We start from the raw sequence: 25,340 nt of genomic DNA on the forward strand, positions 1-25,340 counted from the left end.
TTTGATCCTTAATGAAGGATATTGACATTACTAGGTCTCTTCCAATTCTGGAATTCTATGTTCTAATGCCTAGGATTTTCAAACATCAATTAGAGCCCTACATGGAAAAATAGATCCCAGATGTTCAAGCTGGCTTTAGCAGGTCAAGAAAAACAAGATCTTATTGTTGATATACACAGGATAATTAAGAAAGCCAAAGAATACCAAAAAGAAAGCACTATGTGCTTCATTGATTGTAGAAAGGTCTTCAGTTCTGTTGATCATGGTTGTATCAATCGTGGAAAATACTCAGAAAAATGAGAATCCCAGAATATATCATTGTCTTAATGAGAAACCTATATACAGATCAGGATACCACAGTACTCTTGCAATAATGGTTATTCAGATAAAATGATCCTGACTATCATAACTGTCATAAAAAAGAGAAGTGTTTCCAAACATTTTTCTAAGTCAATTATTCTCGCATATTGCTTTCCAGAGGTTTTGATGCTACAATTTTCACTATCTGAAGGATACCACTTAGGCAAGGGCTCACCTAATCCAATCTTCCTTTCAAAGGATCTGGAAAATGATACTTACAAATTAGCCAAAGGTCTAATTGGTCTGTGGTTTGCAAATTAATCATCTGTCTGATCTTGTTATATATCAAGAGTTTTATTCTGGCAAACCATCTTTTCTGCAAATATTCCGAGACAGTTAAATCTATTTTTAATCTTATTTTTAGTCATACTTTGATTTAAGAAGTATGCTGGGTAGTAGTGGAAAATCCAGATGAATATTTGCATGAATTTTCCTTATGAGTATTGATGATTTGCTAATTTTTAGTTGCTGTGACTTGCTTTATTGTTAAACTGTATGCTGAGATTTTAAAATTACTTTCCAGTTCTTTAGTAGTTAATGCATATTCTTGACTTTTTCCCACAGATTTGGACTATCTTTTATCTTTAAATGTTGATGCTGCACAATCTCTGTGTAAGCAAAGATTATTTCCAAGTACATACAAGTTCAGAGATTCCTCTTCTTACTACTTTAGCTGAGCACCTACAGACTACTTTATTCCTCAAATAGCACATAAGTATATTTCAAAATCTGATACTTGCCTTCTTCTTTTCTTGTCTCCTCCTTTTATTTAACTCTTGTTTAGCCCTCATTTTGAAGGCTAGACAGAACAATCTGTAAAAAAAATAGATAATTCTTTTCCCCAGAAAAGGGATAGTAAAGAAAAAAATAAGCCAAACTTAAATGTAAATTCCAGAATAATTCTTCTCATGATTTAAAATAATAAAACAAGTATTTCATTCCAGATCAACATTCCTCTAATGGCAATGATATATCTGCCTGATGTTCTTTATATTTACATTTATTTATTATTTAAATCCCATCTTCATTGTTTTTACAAATAATTCAAGGCCATAAACATATCCAACACTCCTTCCTCTTTCTATTTTCCAAGAAGGAGAAGGAGAAAGAGGAGAAGAAATTTATGAAGTTTTCTGGCTTATACCCACATTATTAAGAGTATATTAGCAACTTTTGATACATTATATTAAAAGACACATGCTTTCATGGGGCTGCAGTTCACTTCATCAGATGCATACTGATCTTGCTAATATCAAGTTTTGAAAGACTAAACAGATTATATTAGGTCTTTCTGATTTGAACTGCAGTAGTATGGATGACCACTAGAAGGCCATAAACAATTTGCAATTTCTGTAGAGCTGTGGCAGCTCAGATCTCATAATTATACATAATATTGGGCTTACTGGATCCATAATCCGGCAACCCAGCAATTTGACATACCAAAAGTCAGATTCATATTTTTAGATGCACGGTATTCTTTCTTACATCTTATAGCAGAAATGTGAAAAATGGGTCCATTCATTCCCTGTTGCTGCTCCCTTGCAATATGGATTGTTCAATCTTCATTAATCAGTTTAATACATCTATTTTGTGTTACTCTCCCCCACCTATTATTTCTGCTCTGCTTATTCTTTCTGTTCTAATCATCTTGTCAAATAAAAAACTTTTAAAATGTATATGAAATCCTGTATTTAATAGTAATAATTCTAAAGGTCAGAACATTTGTATACTTTTTTAAAATAAATAGGATTTTAAGTATAAAGCAGCCTGCATAAAACTACTTTTTCCAATGACCTTCAAACTATTTTCCCCCTGAAAAGCCAGAGGCTTTATCTTTGGGCAATTCTATAATTTTTCTTGCTTTTAATCCAAAATATAACAACTGTTGGAAAACATCCAGTATATTGCTTTGAAGAATGATTACACTCTCTAGCCACCTGGTTTAATGCAGGAATAAGAAAAACAACTGCTGAAGGAGAGAAAAAAAGAACTTTCCTAGACAGGTTGAAATAGATGTTAACATCTCTGATGCTCTATACGATTTTGTTAAAGCAATAAGAAAAGATTGGCAATCCCTGCTTAACAGAAATTAGATAAAGGTGTATGTTTTTGAGGCAGTTTTCTACAGCCTGTTGCTTTCAAACATGTTGAACTCCAATTCCCTGTCTAGAGATGAAGGAAGCCATATACCAAAACTTCTGTAAGTTAGTTATCTGAGGAAGATGGAAGACAATGACAAACTAATTCCATCTTGTTGCCAACATAATTACTTGATACTTATGAGATCAACAGCAATTCAGTTCAGTTTACTTTTACGCTAGCCCATCAACATCCATTGTGCCTTACTCATGAGGGTACCCTAATACCACTGGTTTTTCTTTGGTGACCTACAGCTGAAGAATTTTCAGGCACTTATAGCTTGGCCATATTTTTGCCACTTAATTCTAAAAGATAAGTGAGATATAAATGTTTTGTATATAAAAAGGAAATTTAGGTTGGCAGACTTACCGTAGTTAGTTTTTGGGAAAGCTTTACAAAAGCCTTGCTCTGGGTGTTTCATTCAGCCAGTCCCTGTCGTAGAACGCATATTAAGAGATAGTTTGCCAACTGGGACCTTGGAGAAAATCCTACCTACTTGGCTGCATTTACTGAAGCACAAGCGATCGAGACTTATTTTTAAACAAAGCCATTGGAAAATAGCTGATGAATGTTAGAGAATATTTGATTATAATGCCTGATTTTTTGTTGTAACATTTCAATCACTGGGATTGGAGAGTGAGAAATTTGAGAAGTGGAGAGACTCCAAAAGTCAATATTATATATTTAGAGTTTTGGGAACAGGGTTTTTCAGTTAATTTTGGAATATTCTCATTTTTCTTTAAAAAAAAAACATTTCTGAGTTGAGTTCTGGGCTCACTTGCATGTGTTCATAAAATGTCTCTGCAACCCAGAGTTTACAAGGAGGAAGAACCAGCAATAACACTAGATAAATTTATTTATTTAGTTTTATTTTCATTTCATTATTTTTACAAATAAGGCAGTGAACATATCCAACACGTCTCCCTCCTATTTTCTCCACAACAACCCTGTGAGGTGGGTTGGGCTGAGAGAGAGAATGACTGGCCCAAGTTTGAAATTACTTTAAAAAACAAAGGGGTTGAACTATTATGGAAATAAAAATTTTGCTATTTCATTATTTAGAGAGATAAGGTAATGAATTTTATTTCAAAACATTTATTAATGGAGATCTCAGAACAATATTTTTCCTATGGTAATACCTAATAACCCAATTGTCATGTGGGTCCTAAGTTTTAACCAAGCAAATTCTCCTGTTTACTTTATTGCTGCTTTGTGGTTCATTTTGCATATCGTTGGATAATTAGGAAGACATGGTCACTCATTTAATGCTTTTCTCTGAGGCATGTTGTTTCACAAAAAGTCTGAAAGTGTCAATTTGTTTAATGTTTTCAAATTTATTGACAAAATAAGCCAAATGTTCTCTTTAAAAAATTTGGATAGACTCAGATATCATGCTTAAAATCATAATGTGGTTTGTTTATAGCATGGCGCAATGTAAAAATCAGCCACTAAGTTTATCAACCATGGTTTTGATAATTAGCTAGTTTAACAGAATATATTAGGAGAAACCAAACAAATGACATTATGTGTGAACCCCACCAGTTGCTGTGGATTAGATCAAACCTTCCTTCCTGTTTTCTGAATTGATTTGTTTTTTTCAGTCCAAGAACTCTGGTAAGAAAGAATGAGGTGGGTCTATGGAAAAAATAGCAGGATGCAATCCATATTCATCACCAGAAGTCCTTGGGAGACTCTTTCACTTACACCTAACCCAGGTGAGGGCAGGGGAAGGTCATGGATTTTAGGTTCCAGTTGTTGAATGCTTTTGTCCAGAGCAAAAGGTCATGAGATAAAAATGGTCGATTCTTGCTTTTTGTGTTGCTAAGAGATGGCGATATCTATCTTTTTTGCCCTGTATTTGCTCACCTGCTAAATGCTAGCACTCACCAAAAAAATCCAGCAGAATTAACTATTTGTTAGCTACCGTCAACTATCCCGTACCTCTCGATATGAAAGTTTATATTGTGAATCTTTAGGTTGTAGCTTATTTTCTCTGCTCATTAACTTCATTTAGTATCCAATTTCATAGGATTGGAAGGATCCCTATTGAACAATTTTTTTATATATGCAGAATACATTGTTTGCTCCAAATCCATACAAACCTCATTGATTGATTGAGTTTATTAGCTGCTGGATTCCAATGGACTCTTCCATTGCTTGATCTTCAAACCCTTAATCATAAACGTTCATTGACTCTTGGACCAGTTAGTCTGTCTCAATGCACTGTAAGGGTACTGTGATAGTGGGAAAATAGAAGGAGCAAGTGATATAGCATTTACAATAGCATTTAGACTTATATACTGCTTTACAGTGCCTTACATCCCTCTCTAAGCAGTTTACAGAGACAGCCTATTGCCCCCAACAATTTGGGTCCTCATTTTACTGACCTTGGAAAGATGGAAGGCTGAGTTAACCTTGAGCCACTCAGAATTGAATTCTTGGGAGTGAGCAGTGAATTAGCCCTGCAGTATTACATTCTAAGCACTGCACCACCACAGCTCTATGTATGCTGCCTTGAGTTTCTGAACATATGATAGGATATTTAACAAATAAATGAAGAATATATGCTGGAGATAAGACGTGTACTCCAGTAACTCTAGAAGTAGATACTAAACTGAAATTCTCCAGCTCAGAGAGACAATATGTTCCTGAATAGCAATTTTAGGCCCAGTGGTCAAAGAGGACTATTGCTTCACTGTCTTCTAATGTACTTTGGTGGGCTGTTGTTGAGAAGTAAGATGGATCTGAAGAGTGGTCCATCATTGCTCCTCTTATGTCTCTTGTATTTAAGTACAATTCATATTGTTAGAGCTAAGTGTGTGCATGTCTCTGTGTGGACATACAATACATGGATGCATATATTTATTTATGGCTGCCCACTTTAAGAACCCAACACTGAATGGCTCACAAACCAAACTTCATAAAAACAATATATGGGTATACCTACCTGGCTGGCAGGTCTCACTGTTTGCTATGCTGAGTTACAAGTTCCACGTATTTCTAAATACTGCTTTCACCCTCCCCTTTTACTGCTGCAACAATTTCCAAATTTACAAAGCACTTTGCAAGGTGGACTTTCTAAATGTACAGGTCCATCTTCCTCTGGGACCACATTAGGAACACAGCTTATATTCCTGGTCACTACTGGAATGAAAGTGCCTTTTAATCCTGCTTGTTTCCCTCCTTCAAGCCTAGTCTAAACAGATATCTTAAGAAAGAGACTGCTTAACTGTCAAGACAACTTGTGATAACACTATTTCCCCCCCTCCCCTTCCAACTTAAACCTGCAAAAATGGTCCCGGGAGGCTGATTCCAGGTCTGGAGCAGCCCCTAATGAACACTCAGGGAATTAGAAGTCGCTGATAAGGCCTTGCCTTTTATAGTTTTAATTTCATAGCAATAGTCACAGCTTCCTGATAAGGAAAGCATACATTGCATTGCACTGCACTCCCTGTTTCATAGCTTAGAGGCCTTGGCTGAGTTGGCATCCATCAAAATGCTTTTTGCAATTTACATGAATACGCTGATGCCTGGTGATAAGGAAAAGTGTAAGTCAACAGAGTTGTGGCTGTAATTGGGTGTTACCTGTTTAGATATTCTGGGCTGTTATCTCAGGATCATTTCACTGGCTCTGTTGAACTTCAGCTTCACCCTTGGTAGGGTTGAAAAGCTTTGCAACCTGTGTACCATTCCAGCTCCCTGTAAAAGGCCGCTTGGCAGTCTCCATACAGCATTCCAGGCATTTCCTGGAATTCTCAGAGTGGCATTCCCAGGGGCCAACTGGGGATGGCTCTTACAGATTTATGGAATCCCAAAGTTAAAGGAGGCCTTTTAAGGGACTCAATGCAAAACCGTCTCAGAATTCAAGCCTCTTCAAGAGGGCTATATACAAACCCTCTCATTGGGAGAAAGCTTGTCAACTGCTCTTATTCTCAAGAGGTGTCTCCTAAAGTTGGATTTCTTGGACCTTAAATCTGTTTGATTTAGTCTTGCCCTGTGGGGCAGTAGTGAGAGAAAAAATTGCCTATTACTTAAGAGCCATTCAGGTACAAGTCGTCCTTGACTTATGACCATAATTGAGCCAAAAATTTATGTTGCTAAGCAAGACAGCTGTTAAGTGAGTTTTGCTCCATTTTACACCCATTGTTGCCACAGTTGTTAAGTGAATCATTGCAGTTGTTAAGTGCAATCAGACTTCCCCATTGACTTTGCTTGTCTGAAGTTGGCAAAAGGTGATCACATGACCCTGGGATACTGCAAAAGACATAAATATGAGTCAGTTGCCAAGCGTTTGAATTTTGATTATGTGCTCCAGTGTGAAAAATGGTTATAAGTCACTTTTTCAGTGGTATTGTAACTTTGGTCACTAAACAACAGTTGTAAGTCGAGGACCAATGTATCTGTCGTTATTATTGTTGTTGTTGTTGTTGTTGAAGGCAAATATACATGTCCTAGGATAATGTTGCAGGATCCAATTTGAGTCAGTCATGATGGACTCATGCTGGAGCCCATCCTCAGGGAACTTATCTCAAACATTCTGATGGGAGAGAAGTTCCCTGAGGATGGACTCCAGCATGAGTCCCAAAGCTTGGAAGACTAAATCTCTGGTCTGGATGACTGACCCAGATTGGATCCTGCATTGTAATGTTCATTTGAATGTATGAGCTGTCCAAGTCCAATTGCACTGCGTGGTATATATGATATATATATGTGGTAGTATAAGTGTTCAAATCTGGCTCTATAAATCTATTATACACTGCTCAAAAAAATAAAGGGAACACAAAAATAAGACATCCTAGATCTGAATGAATGAAATATTCTTATTAAATACTTTATTCATTACATAGTTGAATGTGCTGACAACAAAATCACACAAAAATTATCAATGGAAATCAAATTTAGCAACCCATGGAGGTCTGGATTTGGAGTTACACTCAAAATTAAAGTGGACAAAAACACTACAGGCTGATCCAACTTTGATGTAATGTCCTTAAAACAAGTCAAAATGAGGCTCAGTAGTGTGTGTGTGGCCTCCACGTGCCTGTATGACCTCCCTACAATGCCTAGGCATGCTCCTGATGAGGTGGCGGATGGTCTCCTGAGGGATCTCCTCACACACCTGGACTAAAGCATCCCCCAACTCCTGGACAATCTGTGGTGCAACGTGGCATTGGTGGATGGAGCGAGACATGATGCCCCAGATGTGCTCAATTGGATTTAGGTCTGGGGAACGGGCGGGCCAGTCCATAGCATCAATGCCTTTGTATTGCAGGAACTGCTGACACACTCCAGCCACATGAAGTCTAGCATTGTCTTGTATTAGGAGGATACCAGGGCCAACTGCACCAGCATATGGTCTCACAAGAGGTCTGAGGATCTCATCTCGGTACCTAATGGCTGTCAGGCTACCTCTGGCGAGCACATGGAGGGCTGTGTGGCCCCCTAAAGAAATGCCACCCCACACCATTACTGATCCAGTGCCAAACCGGTCATGCTGGAGGATGTTGCAGGCAGTAGAACATTCTCCATGGTGTCTCCAGACCCTGTCACGTCTGTCACATGTGCTCAGTGTGAATCTGCTTTCATCTGTGAAGAGCACAGGGCACCAGTGGCGAATTTGCCAATCTTGGTGTTCTCTGGCAAATGCCAAACGTCCTGCATGGTGTTGGGCTGTAAGCACAACCCCCACCTATGGACATTGGGCCCTCATACCACCTTCATGGAGTCTGTTTCTGACATGCACATTTGTGGCCCGCTGGAGGTCATTTTGCAGGACTCTGGCATTGCTCTTCCTGTCCCTCCTTGCACAAAGGCGGAGGTAGTGGTCCTGATGCTGGGTTGTTGCCCTCCTACGGCCTCATCCACGTCTCCTGATGTACTGTCCTGTCTCCTGGTAGCGCCTCCATGCTCTGGACACTATGCTGACAAACACAGCAAACCTTCTTGCCACAGCTCGCATTGATGTGCCATCCTGGATGAACTGCACTACCTGAGCCACTTGTGTGGGTTGTAGACTCCGTCTCATGCTACCACTAGAGTGACAGCACCGCCAGCATTCAAAAGTGACCAAACCATCAGCCAGAAAGCATAGGAACTGAGAAGTGGTCTGTGGTCACCACCTGCAGAACCACTCCTTTATTGGGGATGTCTTGCTAACTGCCTATGCTTTCCACCTGTTGTCTATTCCATTTGCACAACAGCATGTGATTGTCAGTCAGTGTTGCTACTTAAGAGGACAGTTTGATTTCACAGAAGTGTGATTGACTTGGAGTTACATTGTGTTGTTAAAGTGTTCCCTTTATTTTTTTGAGCAGTGTATATTTACAATTTGTCAACAATTTTACTATTTGTTTCCACTATAAAAGGAATATTGGAACACAAAAGGTAATGCTAGAGTTGGTCCCTAGATCAGTGCCTATTGATTTCTAGTTACTTGAATCATAATCAGGAATCGGAGGGAAACACTAGATAGCCTAACCCAGTGGTGGCTAACTTTTTTGGGCTCCTGTGCCAAAAATTGTGTGCGTGCTTGAGCTTGCGCGCTTGCATGTCAGCACCCAGAAAGCAATGTGCACCCCCCCATGGCCCCTGCATATGCACGCGCAAACCCCCCCCCACCGCCCCCTTACCTGCACTGCACTTCCCAGCTGATTTTTGGCCCATTTGAGGCCTTTTTTCGCCTCCCAGAGGCTTGAGGAAAGCTTCTGCAAACTTTGCAGGCAGAAAACGGGCCCATTTCATCACTTCCGGTACTTCCAGAAATACAGGAAGTGACAAAACAGGCCTATTTTTCGGCCTGCAGAGGCTTTCCTCAAGCTTCTGGGAGGCCAAAAAAGGCCTCAAACAGGCCGAAAATCAACTGTGAGGTGCACGCATGAGCAGTGAAGTAAATTTGCCTGCGGCTCGCATGCCAGCACAAATGGTTCTGCATGCCACCTGTGGCACACATGCCATAGGTTCGCCATCATGGGCCTAACCCAATGATTCGAATCCTGTACACTAGTACACTTCAAATTCTGGGGTAACTATTCATTTACCACAGGGGTGTAAAACTCACGTCATCACGGTGGCATCACATGATGTATCGAGACCCTTTGCTAAGGGTGTGGCTGTGGCCAGCGCATGGCGCATCCAGCCTATGAGCCAGGAGTTTGACAGCCCTGCTTTACCACTAACAATGCTGCTAAGTTTGAAATCCAAAGCATCTGCAGATCTTTATTCCCTGCGTATTCCATAGTGCATTAGTAGTCTAATGATTTATATGCGTGTGTGTGTGTGTGTGTGTGTGTGTGTGTGTATACACCTTTATTTTTACAAATAACTCAAGGCAGTGAATGTATCTAGCATACCTCATCCTCCTATTTTCCCCACAAAAACAATCCTGTGAGGTAATTTGGCTTAGAGCGAGTGATTGGTCTAAGGTCACCCAGGTGGCTTTCATAACTAGGGAGGGACTAGAACTCTCAGTCTCCCATTTTCTACCCTGGTGCCTAAACCACTAGACCAAACTAGCACCTTTATCACCACCAATAATAATAATAATATCCTCCATTATTATGTTCAAATTATGTTGAAATGGCTAAAGAGAGAGTTTTTTTTTTAAAGGGTGTATTGGTACCACCATGGACAAGAGACCGCTATTATGGTTGGGTCTTTGCTCTGCCAAGAGATAATGTTCTCTGATATTGCCAAGGAACTTTCACATCAAGATTGGCAGGAAGAAAAGAGGTAATATGCAGACCTAGGCTAGGTGAACAGTTCCTTGCAGAGGAGGTGGAATGCTCTGGTACTAAGAAAAGATGAATTCTGATTGTCAGGGAAAAGACTCGCTCTCCACTCCATTATGCGCCTAGTCTCTACAGGAAAAATAGCAGTGTGTGAGAGTTAGGGAGAAAATGTGTGTGCCTTAACTCACCTAACAATTTTGTCCACTTCTGTGCCACTGAAGGATTCTATGGAGTCAATAAAGGGCTACCCGTCCCAAATGTTTTCCCATCTGCAGATAAATGCTGCAGCCACACTGAGAACTTCATTCAATAACATTGGAAGATGGGAAAGGATCAAGCTCGTGGTATCTCTTGCATGAAAAATGGAAACTATTCTTATGCCAAACCATTCTTGGGACTACAGGTACATTCTCTACTTTCATAATGAAACTGTAAATTCAAAAAACTTTAGTAACTGATTCCCTCTATGGACTGCTGCTGTTGTTTTAATTCTGTGTTGTTGCTTTCTTTTGTATATCTATTCTTAAAAGTGCAGCTGTAAACTTACTATCAAATGGTGTATTCCACTATAAACCCAGTCCTTGTAAAAAAAAAAAAAACCTCTATCTTTAAAACCAGTGGAAGGTTCTTCTCAAGCCTTTCCTATGTTAGGCTATATAATTTTTCTACTTCCAAGGAGATACTGTTTAAGTTTACATGGGGTGGGGAGACTAAAAAAAATAGTAAAAACAAGTTTCCCATCTATAGACAAATTCAGTTCATTTTTATCATGTTAGGACTCCATCCTTTCATTGTGATGCATGTGTTATTTAAGCCAAAAATGCTAAGGATAATTAAGACGTTGGGTTCTAACACAGCTCCTTTTTTGTGGAAGTCATCCAAATATATTATCTCTGCTGCAGAATGCTTGCAGCCCAGACATCATTGCATTTCTTTCTTTCCTAGGGCAAGAGAAGTTAAAAATGAAAATGACCAGACCCTGGTCTATAATTAAACTAAGAGACTCAAGCTGATTTGCAAAAAGTCAATGGCATCCTGTCCACTCTGCAGCATTTTTATTAGATTCTTCTAATTTTTATATCGGTTCTTATAATCCAGGGTGTCAACAATTTACAGATAAAGACAATCATAAGTCTTGTAAAAGGTACATGTTCTATTCCCTGAGTCTTGCCCATTCAGAGACACACCCATTGTTCAGTGATGGAATGCCTGGGTTGCATGCATAAGATGCCTAGGTTTATTTCAGACAAATAAAAACTCAGGTTAGTAGAACTGGAGAAGAGCAAAGAGCAAATATGAAATAATATAGGCACAGAAAGGCAGTACCACATACTTTTCAAAATATAGCTGAAGTAGATACCATTATTATTGTAATTATTGTCTGTACCAGGGACATACATGGCTTGGAGGAGTGGGGGCATCATTACTCAGAAACTAGTATACTGGAGTCACATGACCACAAAGAGGTGGAACCAGTACAAATATGTTTTATATTTTAATAGTTAACAAGCTTACACACACAAAATTCAGTTAATAAATTTAATACATTTATTTACTAATTTATTGATTTATTATAATGAATAATTAAGATTTATTTAATAAATTTACTCACCAATACATTTAAATAAGCAAATAAGCAAAAATACTTTCTGTGCTTGAAATAATTTATCTTTCTTTTACATTAAAAATTAGTTTGATAGACAATTTTGGAGAAACTCCAGGGATGCAGCCAGCTTTATAATGGCCCCATCATAACCCAATAGACACAAATACATGTTTCTATTCTTCAATGTATCTGACAATTCACAGAAATGCCATTCTTGTGTATTTCAAATAGGTGCATGTAAGAATTTTTTTTTTTTTGATTGAGTGTTGCCCACTAATCCAGCAACTTATTTTTTTTTATTCTTCTTCCAAAAAGGACAGGAAATCTTTTGTTCAGTCCAACATTGCATCTTCCCATTCTGTATCTACAACAGGCCTCTGATATTCAGTGGAGCCTTTGTAAGTAAGATTTATATAGGGATTCCCAAAGACCTTAACATAACATTTCATTGAAATAAGATAAATTACTATCTTGGAAAATTATTCAACAAATTTGTAGCTGCTTAGATATGCTTACTAAAATGAAAAACTTGGTATATATCTGCAGTTGGCAATAAAAATGAGGAAAGAGCACCTCCTGGAGCCATGTTGTAAATGAAATTGGACATGACGGAATGGTGCTGCAATCCAGACATGAAAGAATTGAGTTCTTTACTTGGTTAGAGCAGAACAAGGAGACAGGCCCCAAATAACCACTGTTGAGAATGGTGGGAGTTGAAGTCAATGCATATGAAAATTAATGGGTTGGGGGAGGGCAGTGTAGAAGAATCCTTCTGAGGTATGTATTGAAACTACATGGTCTACATTGACTGTGAATTCTAAGATTTATTGTTTCAATACATCTGGAAGATAAAAGCCTGAGGAAGCCAAGTTCAGGACCAATGGGAAGGAAAGGAGAAGGGAAAGAGGCCAATGTATCCTGGGCAAAAGATTGGCACTGGAACAGTGCATTATCCTTGCATTCATTACCTTCTGGTAATTCACACAGATCTCATCTAGCTTATTCCAGGAGCTTGCTATCCTTGTTCAGTCATCTTGAAGTTTCTGATAACTCCCTCTGCTACTTTCTTGCTATCTAATCTGTACAACCCTAACAATCAATTAGACAACTCTGGACTTTCTTCTCTTTTTTTGTTCTTAAGCTTCTGGGGGGGCACCAATCACTAACCACCGATAGAGATATCTCTGGATGGCTATTGACCGTGGGTGGGGTTTGTTGTAATCAATTGTTTATCCTTTGTTTGGACTGTCTGAAGAAGCAAAGGGTTACAGATGATAGGGTGGGTTCCATCCTCCCCCATGCATTGAGGATTTGCATTTAATTAAAAAAATGTTGCAACCCGTCACTGTAGAATGTGCAAATTGTCCTGTCTAGACAAAGAGACCACTACAGAGGGAGGACGTAATAAACAGAGCTATTGGAGTTGCTCTTTCCAAGGCCATACAGCTCAAGGTCTCCTGAGGGAGACAAATATAGGGGTTGAATAAAGATGAATGTTGGTCAGTTGCCATAGATAAAGAATGTATTCACCTCTAACTAGACAGCTGTAAGAAGAATCAGTTTGTTTCACGGGACCTACCAGTAGTAGCCACGTCTTTTCTATAACTACTGTATGCTATGATGATATTAATGTCAGAATAGGCAAAATCCAGGCCAACTGCCCCTTTCTGGCTCCAGAAGGATTGGGTGAAACTATGTCTATCTAAAAGGAAAATATAATCATTTATGCAAATAATTTACAGCGAAACTTCTGAAAGCTGATGTGATTTTTTTTTAAAATAAAACCACTACTTGTAATCACAATAGTGATTTTTTTTACTAGTTAGGTACAACTGACAACTGGCATCTAACTGAGCTAGCTACAATCGCTGGTTCTTTTCCTTTCAAAGATAGCCAGTAGAATTATGAATCTGAATGTTTCCATAGGCTAGGTTGCAAAGCATATTTAGCTATTATAAGCCACGGAAAGGAAATTTATGGCTCTCTTAAATCTTACTAGGCTACAACTCCCAGCATTCTTCATCACTTATTGGTGTAACTGGGATTTTAGTTCAGCAACATCTAAAATGCCACTGATATCCTACTCTTTGATATATGTAATTTGGGAGTGGAGTTTTTTGCATATTTTCAGCTTAAAATAAAGTGGAAGAAGTTGAAATTCTACATTTAGGAATCAGAGTTCTCTTTAAAATCCTGAATGTAACTAGTATAGTGCTACAGAATACAGAAGTATATTTGTATGTTGGTTTTTGTATTTATTATTTAGTAAACAAATTTATATAGTTGCCCAACTCATACATAGGTGACTCTGGGCACCTTATATTACAGACACCACAGAATCTACACCAAGTGGTACAGAACAATTTTGGCACTCTTTCCCTCATCATTCAATATCAAGAGGTTTTCACTGAATTTGTAATCCATTTTCCAATAAAATATATATCCATTGTATGACAAGATCAGTTTGGAACGTTTTTGTAAATCCTCTTGCAAATCAGGAGCCACATTCAAGTCAACAATGTTCTTTGTAGAAAGAAAGCAGGTGTATTTATTGAATAGTTAGTTTCAGCTGAATTTGCATCTCCCAAATATGGTCTGATAACTAGTCACCCATCTCTAAATCCAGCCTAGAAAAAAGTGCCTGAAAAACATCCTGATGCTTGGAAGAAGCAAAAAATCTACATTCATGAAATACACTTAAACTAGCTTTTGAATGAATCCATTTTCTGGATTTGCACAAGACTTTATTACTTTTATTATTACTAGATTTTAACTATAAACTAACTAAATGAAGTGACATACACTTGAAGTCTTTTATCTCCAAAGGTTCAGTTCTATAATCTTCCATTCTAGCATAATAGGTTGTGATGTGTATTCCAATGTTACACCAGCATCTGTACCAGGTATCTTCAAAGGTAAAACAATTTGCTCCGTAGTGCAGTTCTTGGTCACAAACTGAGCAGACTGCCTTGCCTCTCCTTTCCTGGCAAAACATCAGTATTCTATTAGTATGGAAGCTCATAGGCTCATAGAGTTGAATAAATGGAAGGAACCAAAGAGGTCATCAATTCCAATGGAATGATGATTCCCATCATTCCATACAAATGACTATTCACAGCCTCTGTTTGAAAAACTCCTCAGCACTGGATAAATGTAGAGCATGTTAAGCAACCAAGATTAACACTAACCAAGCTTAATGTTGTGCAAATTCCTTAGCTCTTCAACTAAGCTGATTTAAGGGGGTTGTGTGTACAGCGCAGGCAAGAATTCTTCATTGCAGATGAATTGCAACACAACAAATTCACCAGCAGAGCTAATGCAATTCTATGGTGCTCCAAACCAAACACTTCACCTTCCTACCTTCTATTTCATGGTCACACTGCCCTGTGATGGGATTATGTGACCTATATGCACAACGAAAGCCTTGCTCAATCCTTGTAATGGGGTCCCACCTCACACCAGCCCTGAGCCCAAACAAGGATTCCTACAGGCAGCAGCCAGAAACACTACTGGGAATAAGGACTGTGCAATCTCCATACTTTCGCATATTCCAAATTCCTGAAAAGCTGAGATCACCAGCAGAAGGTTGAAAAGAAAAGACCCCAGTCACGATGCTTTCTTTACTCTGCATTGTCTTTCCTCGCAGAACCTTTTGTTTGTATTTGGGAAGGTAAAATAAAGAGGTCTAGATAGGTAATGTGTCAATTTGTTCCCCTGCTTACAATTTCCAACGAACTGGTTGGATTCACCCACGGCCTTGAAAAGCGGCGTTCTTTCCTTTCCCGACCTGGCGCCCTGAACACTGTTAGACGTTGGCTCCTTTCTCCCCAACAACATACCAGGCAAACCCCTTGTTAGTTGGGGATTGCAAGACCGAAGGGCTCGGAAAGGCACCATGTTCAGGCTTTCATTCTCAACTGACACGTTCCCAACAGGGGTGTCTGTTGGAGGGCTCCTGTTGGGAATCTGAAGCCCATCTACTCTGCCCGTCAAGAAGGGAGCCGATCCGGTCAAGCCTTGCCCGTTTCCTTTCCTTGCTCCTTCCTTCCCCTCGCTGCTGTAATCTGCAGAGAAACAAGGGCTCATACGGAGCGATCGGGGTCCGCCGGGTTCTGCCCTTACCCAGCGCCGGGGAGTCTACGCCCGAGCAGCAGAGACAGGCCGGCGGCGACCCTGCAGAGCTCCCTATCAGCGGACACCTCATTAATATCCCGAGAGGCGCAACGCTCCGGCGCAACAGGGGAATCGGCGCACCAAGGCGCCGTTTACACGCGGCGGAAGGACGTCGAAGCCAGTAAATAGGCGGCGAAAGAGCATCGGGGTCGGCTTCAGTGGGAAAGGGGATCTGGGGTCTCTATGGCCGCTCCGTACCATGGATTGGAAGCAGTTGTCAGTGGAAAAGGGCGGTGCGAAGAGCTTCACTCCGCCGAAGCTAAAGTAGGCATAATCATTGAGATTAAAAAAAATAATGCGAAGAGAATTGTTATGTTGTAGGTTGCCAAAAGCCGTCTGGAGTGGGTAGTATATAAGTGAGATAAATTACAGAAATGCGTGCATACACAACGATAAAAATAAAATATCAACCTCTAATAACCACATGTTAATTTGATTTTAAGATTATGGAACTATGTTATCATAGTCCTCGTGAATTTTCGATCAATATGGACTAAAAGTGGAACAACTTGTGTTGCTTTCATAAAATAACTTAATGCTGAGTGATTGCATGATAGTGAGCAAAACCAAAAAAAGACAAACAGGAGTCATTCTCCACCTCCCAGTTCCCTTCATCGATTAAGACAACCAAGACAGCCAAATGTATGGTCATTAGTTTATATTGCTTAAACACAGAATATTTTTAATGAGAGTTGGGGAAGAAAGCGAATTACTATAATCAGTCATGATTTGGACTTGTATGCCAAATCACAAGGTCAATTTTGCTGATTATGAATGGTATGGGTACTAAGTAGGCCAATGAGTTAATCATATTTTATTTTGCAAATAATACTCAGATTTTCTTTCTCATACTCATAGTATGCTTGAAAAGTGATACTGGGATGAGTGGTTCAGAATGACAGCTGGCCTATAAGCAAACATTTGAAAACAAAATCAAGGTGCAAGGATATTTTTTTCCTATTTATTTGGTGCTCAATACCTGCCCACCCAGCCACCACCCCCTTTATAAAGACCTGTCTAGTGCAATGGCCACTTCCTGCTTCCTCCACAGTTGATGTTCATTCACTTCCTGTTTCTTTCCCTCAGCCTTCTCCAAGAGCAAGGAGAATGCAGTAGGGAGAAATGAAACTTGGAAACCCGGCTTCCAAGACTTACATTTGTACATATGCTAGTTTGTTTTGTTTATTCTATTTTCTCTGTACCAATGATTCTCCAACTCTCCAAGATTAACTGAAAAACAGGAAAGCACAGAACGAGAGAGCCAACGCTTGAAATGAAACAGTGTGACACGCACCTAAAATCTGATCTGATCAAAAGCACTTAGCTCTCTTTTCTTCTACTAACAATATTAATTATGTTGCACAGGAGTTACAGGACTGAAGAAAAACTGTTGCTCTCCCATCTATTTGCAAATAAAACCATTGTCTTTGGAAGACTGTACTCTCCCCCCTCCCCCCAGTTCCCTTGAAATAAGCTAAGTCAAGGTAGAAAGAATTCAGTGGTCATAATAACAGAGCTGGTATCCAATGTTTACTTTCATCTTCCTTCCCAGTTTTTTCCTCTTTTTCTGTGCCTAAATGATCCTGTAAGTAGACATTCCTTTTTAAAAGATGACAATTATTTTCTCGTCCTTGATGAATATGCATGCAGGAATGTAGAAGCCTAGTCACATGAAAGATCTGAAGTTGAAACGGTTCTCTAGAAAATGCTGCATGGGCAAGTTAAATGATAATCTATTTCAACTATCATTTGAAACTACCAGCACCCCTTAAAGTGACCTGCCTATACTCTGGAACCTCTGTTTCTTTATGCAAAATTTGAATGTGGATTTATCTTTGTTTAGAAAATGTCCTACTCAGACTTGCTAGGAAGACCCATTAACAGTATTAATTGATTGTAGCAAAGCTATCGGAACCCTAAGGGTGTGCCTTTGATCTTCTCTCCAGAAAGATGCATTTTTTTTCCTTTGGGGAGGGGGGAATTATGTTTTCTGGAGAGGAAAGGATCAAAGGGACACATTTAGAATACAGATGGCTTGAATAGTCCCAGTGTTCAAATGTCGAGGCCATGCTAAACTCACTTAAATATTTCTCCACTGAGGTCAGGGGCTGTGTTGGTTGGCCAGCCAGAATTAAATATCTGAGTAAAACATGTATCAGATGTTCCGAAGCCTTGGAAGATTAGCACAGCTTTGCACAAGCTGGAGCCTTCCAGATATGTTCGACTACATTTCCTATACTATTTAGAAAAAATGTGCCAGACCCAGACTGGGGAATCTGGATTAGATGTTACAATGGATTCCAATTATATGCAAGGACATAATAAACTTTCAATTTCAGTCTTTTGCATATATTTTTCTTGATCTAATTGGTCATTTGACCAAGCCTTCTATTGTTATGAAGTACAAAGTTCCGTATCGTACTGTACTCTCAGTTTTGAACCTAAATTTACCTACTGCCCAATCTTGATGCATTCTTACAATACTTTTCTCAAACTTAATAAATGCCTGGAGTATGGAAAACCTAGCTTACGTTTGCAAACTTTATATACATTTGCAAACTTTATGTTCCACAATGAGGAATAGAAACTTAACAGAGGAACTAGCTCAGAGTGAATCAGTCAATATTGATTAATTACAATGCTACAGAATCCTATTTTTCCTCCAGAGACTTCGGGGCAAACTGAGATAGCTACTTCCCCATTTTACAATTTATGATTCATTGAGGTGAACTTGTGTACTTCTTGAAAGTCGTTTTCTGTTCATCGCACTGAAAATGCACTGGTTTTGCTCCAGCAAAACATCAACCGTAAAAAATAAAAATCTTTCTTTAGCTCTTCTGAAATTTAATTTCCATGGTGGGGTAATTGACTTCTCAAGTGGTAGATCCACAAATCCCATCGCTCTGATCAGCCTGGCTAGAGATGACAGGGTTCATTTTCCAACACATCTGGAGGACATCAAGATTGTTCTGGAGGCTCATCTTCATCCCTTCCTGTCATATTTTATGCAAGGTCAAAGCCTAACAGTATCTTTTCTGTAATTTCCTCTGCCATGTCAGTGAATCCATATGGTCAGGTATGTGAAGCTGGCTGGCTCCATTCTAAGAAATGGTCTAGGATCCCTGTTATGTGAGAAGAGGCATTTCTCCCCACACCCATTTGAATTCAGACTCCCAAGCTATTCATATCAATTGCCTTTATTTTTTATGGTTAGCCTGGAAAAGTTTCTCAGCCTTGAACTAAGAAATTCTGGCAGTCCTGGAAAGAGCTGGAAGATACAATTCCACATACAAAAGTCCTTGAAATGATCTCTCCTGCTCTTAGCAACCGGATGGTTAGATTTTGCAGAAAAGAAAAGGCAAGGACAGCAGAAGGAGAGGAAGAAAATAGAAGTGGGAGGAAAAATGGAAGAAAAGCAAGAGAAAGAAAAATGAAAGCAAAGGTAGGAAACTATATCACCAATATGCGTTGAAAGAGAAGACATGCAGAATGGGTTTAGGGATATATATTTCCTGTACTGAACACTGGAAGAATAATCATTGAAAGGAAGCCACCTATATAATTTGAAAGAAAATGAAACTAAACAGGATTAGATTTTTTTTTAAACTATTCTAAATGAACGGTACAGAAGGAGTTGCATATGAGTCTGGCTTGACTCCATCAATACAGGCTCGGATGAAGTTGAATGCCAGGCAACCCCCACAGATAGTCAAGGTTCTCCTTTTCCAATATATCGGGAGAAACACCATCTGTTTGGTACGAAGTTAAGCAATTTCGAATGCAGCTCCATTGACTCAAATATGATTGTTCTTGAACAAAACATGATTCAAAAGTTTTATTCACAGGTTCATTCATGACTGGAGTTTGGGGATGCTTTTCATCACAAACCTGATCTAGTTTCTGATGAACTTGGCTAATCCAAAACAATGAACAGAAGGATCAATTTAGAAGGGATGCCTTGTTTCATTCTTTCTGCTGTCTGTTTAGGCAGATTTTTCTGCAATACCTCACTGCAATCAAAGACCTATTGAAGCTTAACAGCATGCTTAGCACAAATGCATTTGAATATCTAGTTTATATTTTTAGAGGCTTTGAATTTAAAATTTTCATCATTTGATACCGATTCCGCGCCCCCCTCCCCCCCCCCATGTAAGGGCAGACTGCAAGTTCAGGTTGCTATCTTACTGGCTTACCTGGGAGTAAGTGTCCCAGTGCTTAGTAGGATTTCTGACCAGTATCATCCTAAATTGTACTCTTGAGAGTAAATAGATCTATTAATCCAAAATGTCTTGCATCCACTGCAACACATTTAATGCAGTTACCCTTCAAAATATTACACTGCTACAGCCAGCTAATAAAGAACTATAATTTACATCAAACTTAATGGGGTGTGCTATTTAGCTATTCACTAGTATGATGAACAGAGGGTTTTAGTTATTATTAAAATGTCTTTTAAAGAACTTCTGTTTGAAAAAAGGTGTATAGAAACCCAGTAAAGAAATAGAAACTAATAAAAGAAGACCAACAAGGAGAATAGATCACAATGCCTACTTGGTCTTTTGCTAAGAAAATATTGGCAAGCAATACAGCTTTATCTTCTGTGCCCTAAAATTGGTCAGGCAATGTCTTTAATGGGGTTTGTTGTTAGATAACTATGGATGTGACTGAGCTTTAAGTTTGGTTCTTGTTAACTTGAAACCAATGAAGCGAAGGTCCAGGGAAGAAAGGCATGCACCCCAACCTCCCTCTGTCTTTATAAGGTGGTTGTAGTTGAAACTCACCAATAGAATTCTTTTTTTAAAAAAAAGATAGTCAAACACGCAACAGTTTCTATAACAACTAGTTCAGGCAACACCCTTTTTATTTTTATTTTATTTATTATAGCTAAAGACAACAATTTTTTGCACACCTATGCTAACTTTTGGATCAAGGAAGGGAACTTTTTGATCATGGAAGGGATGATTAATAAAACTAAATCAATGCTGCGGGATGCCTACTGACTCCCTTCCTATAGTCGGGCGCAGCTCATTCTGGCTGGGTGTAAATGGTGCCACAGGGAACTGCACTAGGGCTGAGGCTTGAGTGCGCCATCTAAGCATTACTCAGCGCAACTCAATCCTAAATCTTCTCCAGATCGGATCCCCTGGAGGATTTAGAGTAAAGTAAAACCTCTGACTTTGTAGTGACTAATAAAAGTCTGACTTATTCTGACTAGTAAAACCTTGGCTTCTTCGCTAGTAAGCCCACCTTGCTCAGAGACCCACCGTGACCTTTGATGTAGTCTGGAGACCACCAAGAATTTACCACCTAATTCTGACTTGCAATTAAGTCCCGTGGAGCTCAAGCCGCTTCGCTTCCGATCCCATGGGCTTCAAAGGGAGCACGGAGGGCTCTGAGTGAAGAGAGGCAGAAACCACGGACCAACTTCCAAGCCCGATCCTATACCTGCTTATTAGACGATAGCAAACCTTCAGGCGAGGGGGGGGTGTCAGTGAGAGCGGGGAGAAGGAGCAAAGGCGATCTCCGGCTGAGCGAGCCTTGTCTTACGCTGTAGATTTTGGAAAGGACTAACAGAATATTTCCCTTTATAACTGAGAGGGAAGGAGCTCGGGTTGTTGTTGGGTTTTTTGTTTTGTTTTTTAATGGGGAAGATGCGTGGCTTTCAATATCACCTGATCGGAAATCTCCAACAACTCTCTTTTCCTTCTCCTTACGTACAGGAAATCGGTTTCGCTCCGAAAAGATCTTGCTAGACTCTACTTCTCTTTGTCCCCCTAGAGCCAATATGTTGGTAATTTCCAATGTTTCTTCTACGCCAACTGTCTTGCCCAGTTCCTCTGTGCGCGGAATAACATTGATACCGGTTTTCTGCTTGTTGCCTGTTTCAAGGCAACAAGACTCGTTAAAAAAAACAAACACCCAAAACCTTAATATCGGTTAAATCGTGTCCACAAGCCGGGAGCGGAGAGAATCCGGAGCAGCGGAAGAGACCTAACGCAAACCTGGATTTGAATGACGGGGTCGCCCTCTGCCTTTTCATATTTATATGTAATGTATTTTATTTATTATATATAAAGGAAAAAGGATGAAACGTAGCTTTAATTGTATACATTTCATCCTTTTTTTTCCTAACAGCAATGCTCTCGCCCGGACTAAATCTTCTCCCCGTTGATGCCGGAGGGAGGGACATACATTCGCTTTTTAAAGATTGCGCGCGTCTTGCGCGTCTTCGCTTGGGAAGAAACCGAGTTCCTGCGGCTGCCGGTCCGGTTTCCCGAAGAAACCGTGCAAGCGGCCTTTCCCGAGTCCTCAACAGCCTCCTGTTTTCTTGGAAGGCAGACCCAGAAAACTCTGGTAGACGCCCTCCAAATGAGGACTTTGACTTCTTTCTTTCTTTCTTTCTTTCTTTCTTTCTTTCTTTCTTTCTTTCTTTCTTTCTTTCTTTCTTTCTTTCTTTCTTTCTCCCTTTCTCCCTTTCTTTCTCCCTTTCTCCCTTTCTCTCTCACTCTCTCTCCTTCCTTCCTTCCTCCCTCCCTCCCTTCCTTTTAATTCTTTTTTCCCATCAGAATTTCACTCCTTTTGAATGCTGGTGGGGGGAGAGAGACATGTTTCCATGTCTTTTTCATAAAAGCATGCAAATCTTATCTCCGTTCCTTACAAGACCTTTTTTAAAAACACACAGCCACTGTGGACCAGATGCATAACATTATTTCTTTCCTGATGCATTTTTTTTTAAAAAAAATCTTATTGTTAAAAAGAAAAAAGTGTGTTAGAAAATATAATTTTTAAAATAGAAATTGTAAATTTTGGAGTGAGGAAGGACAAAAGGATTTTGTCTTGGTTTCTTACTATTATTACCCTGAAATATAAAACATGGAATAAATGTTTTACATATGTCTATAAAACTATCAAGTATTTTTACCTGAATAAAAGGTGTATTTATATGTAAGAACATGCATTATGTTTCACAGGAAACCCGCTTATTTTTTGTTTACCGAGTGACACCTAATATTTGTTCCTCATCAGAAAACGTATATTATTATAGAAGTAAAACATACATCGTGGTTCCAAGCTCTTAAATACCTGGGAAGGAGTCCCACTGAATTCAATAATTTTACTTTTGACATGTATCATAAATTTTAAAAAATACACAGTACATAAGGATGGTTAGGATATGCATCTCTATGAGAAAACAGAGCCAAATTAATAACAACATTGTTAAGTGATATGAATTCGGTTGAAGCATAAAATCAGTTACTAGGGAAGTGGGTGATAGTAATGAATGTTTAACAATTAATGTATTTCTGTAGTGGAAATAGCTTTATAGGCTGCAGTCTCATCTGCATTTCCATGGCAAAAATCTTTTATTTGCTCAGTGGAAATAACTTGCAACTAATGGACAAATGGGCAAAATATGGGTTTTAAAAACAAACAAACCCACAATTACATACTTTTAGAAACGTCTATCATGCATTCCGGGTGTACACGTGTGAGACTATTTCCTACGTCTTCTACGACAACCTCGCTTTTTAATTTAAGAAGAACCTGAGAAAAAGGAATTGTCACTTCTTCACACAGTTTAAGCAAACATATAACTGAGAGGAAATCCACCCATTTCCCGGGTGTTAGAAGCCCTGCTCAGTTACCTTGATCAATTGCGACGCTGAGATTCAGTCGCGGTTTCGACACTTCGCTCGGCCAAGACTCTCCTGCAAAGAAAAATATGTGTAGAAGATCCCCCTCGAATGTGGAAAGCAGCACGTCGAATAAATCCGAGGTTCTTTCCATTCTTCGTGGCTGCTAAACAAAAGCCTGCCTCAGTATCTCGGCCGACTCTCTCTCTCTCTCTCTCTCTTTCTCTCTCTCTCGCGCTCTCTCGCTCTCTGCCTGTTTATCTCAAAAAGATTGTAACACAGAGATTTTTTTTCTACACATGTTAACTTCATAAATAGCAGGCACCGACCACCCCTATCACCAAGCGCGTTTTTCCATCTATTAAAAGCTTTTTAAAAGTATTCTGCGCGCCCTGATATTGTTAAAGGACCGCAGCCCCAAGAAACAACCGAGACGTTAATTGTTCTTTCCAATTGTAATTCCCACCCCCCACCCCAAAAAATTAGCACCCTATGTTGTTGGTAATAGATTCCCAAATGACAATTGTAAATATAAACACGATTTCCATAGGGTCATAGTAAATGCAGCAATTACAAGAGAAGAGTGTTTTACAACCAGAAGTAGACATTCTTAATTGTTTCCATTTTACAGGCTGGTAAATTAAGACTGACTATTCAAACCCTGGATGGTTTTGTATTTGAAATCAGAACTGAGACTCTAGTAGAATAACTGGATTCACATATGGTAAAAAATTTTTGCATCTTTTTCCTTGAATTGTTTAAGATTTTCATCCACTACAAACAAACAAGTACTTGTGTATTGATGTGTGTGTGTGTGCGCGCGCGCACGCACATACTAATAAACTAGTCTGATTTTGGTTTGAAGGAGTAAAACAAATAATATAGAAAAGGAACTTATAGAAAATATATTACTAAAATAGGAGAAGGAGTATTAGCTATGCTCACCACCTTGATTTATTTATAAAAATAATAAAGATGGGATAAAAAAATCTAAAATAAAATAAACAAATTGTAAGCCATGTGGATCATGTGTGGAATGTTTGTATGTAAGGACCAATATATCATTTATATTTAATTTTAATTTGATGGATTTCTGGGTCCCAGTCCCAAATCTATCTCTTGCAAGTCGATTAGGTTTGTTTCAGAGAGAACTTACTTTGGGGTAGGAAGATAAGGATACTGTATACAATGAATAGATTACTGTTCGAATGCAAATCATGCCATTCAGCCTAAATTATGCACTTTCAAGAACCTTCAACTTCAAAGGAGAATTAAAAGCCATCTAGACCACCTATGTGCTCCCATGTAAATGAATCAAATTACAGAGTCTTTTACTTGGACTTCCGATGCTGAGAAAAATAAATTGATCAACATACAGCATCCATAAATGAATGGTACTGACACACAGAAGAGAGAATCCTGCTTAATGTGCAGGTCAGTGTTGTATATATGTATTTATTTAGAAGTATGTCTGGGGCTCTATACCCAATACAGTATGCAAAGACATTGCAGACTTAAACTCTGTTCTTAAATACATCTCCATTTAGATAAGAGCCTCTGGCCACATTAAGTAAAGCCCAGATACTATGCTTCTTACGTAAACATACCTAATAATACTTGGCAGTTCTATCATGTTTTATAAGGGTTTCAAGCACTCAGTATGTATCAGTTGAGTCATCCTCAATGTTGCAGTGGAAAGGA

The 25,340-nt window shown here is 39.1% G+C and overlaps 1 protein-coding gene and 1 long non-coding RNA gene across 2 annotated transcripts in view; one reads left to right on the top strand and one right to left on the bottom strand.

The window, feature by feature from the left end:
• Positions 1-1,100: 1,100 nt before the first annotated feature.
• Positions 1,101-23,837, bottom strand: LOC148132728 (uncharacterized). The gene is made up of 3 exons (XR_015748618.1): positions 23,652-23,837; positions 4,602-4,733; positions 1,101-1,173 (listed from the first exon to the last, which is right to left on the bottom strand). It is a non-coding gene; the product is annotated as an uncharacterized LOC148132728 (long non-coding RNA).
• The window catches only part of GATA4 (GATA binding protein 4), a 69,579-nt gene continuing 63,402 nt past the window's right edge, over positions 19,164-25,340 (top strand). Inside the window, exon 1 of the mRNA XM_087960479.1 lies at positions 19,164-19,447. The gene's annotated coding sequence lies outside the window, so the exon portion shown is untranslated. The remainder of the gene's footprint in view (positions 19,448-25,340) is intronic.

The sequence above is a fragment of the Notechis scutatus genome, chromosome 1, assembly GCF_049901735.1.
Source record: "Notechis scutatus isolate UNSWTSFEM ecotype Mainland chromosome 1, rNotScu1.2, whole genome shotgun sequence".
Lineage (NCBI taxonomy): Eukaryota > Metazoa > Chordata > Lepidosauria > Squamata > Elapidae > Notechis > Notechis scutatus.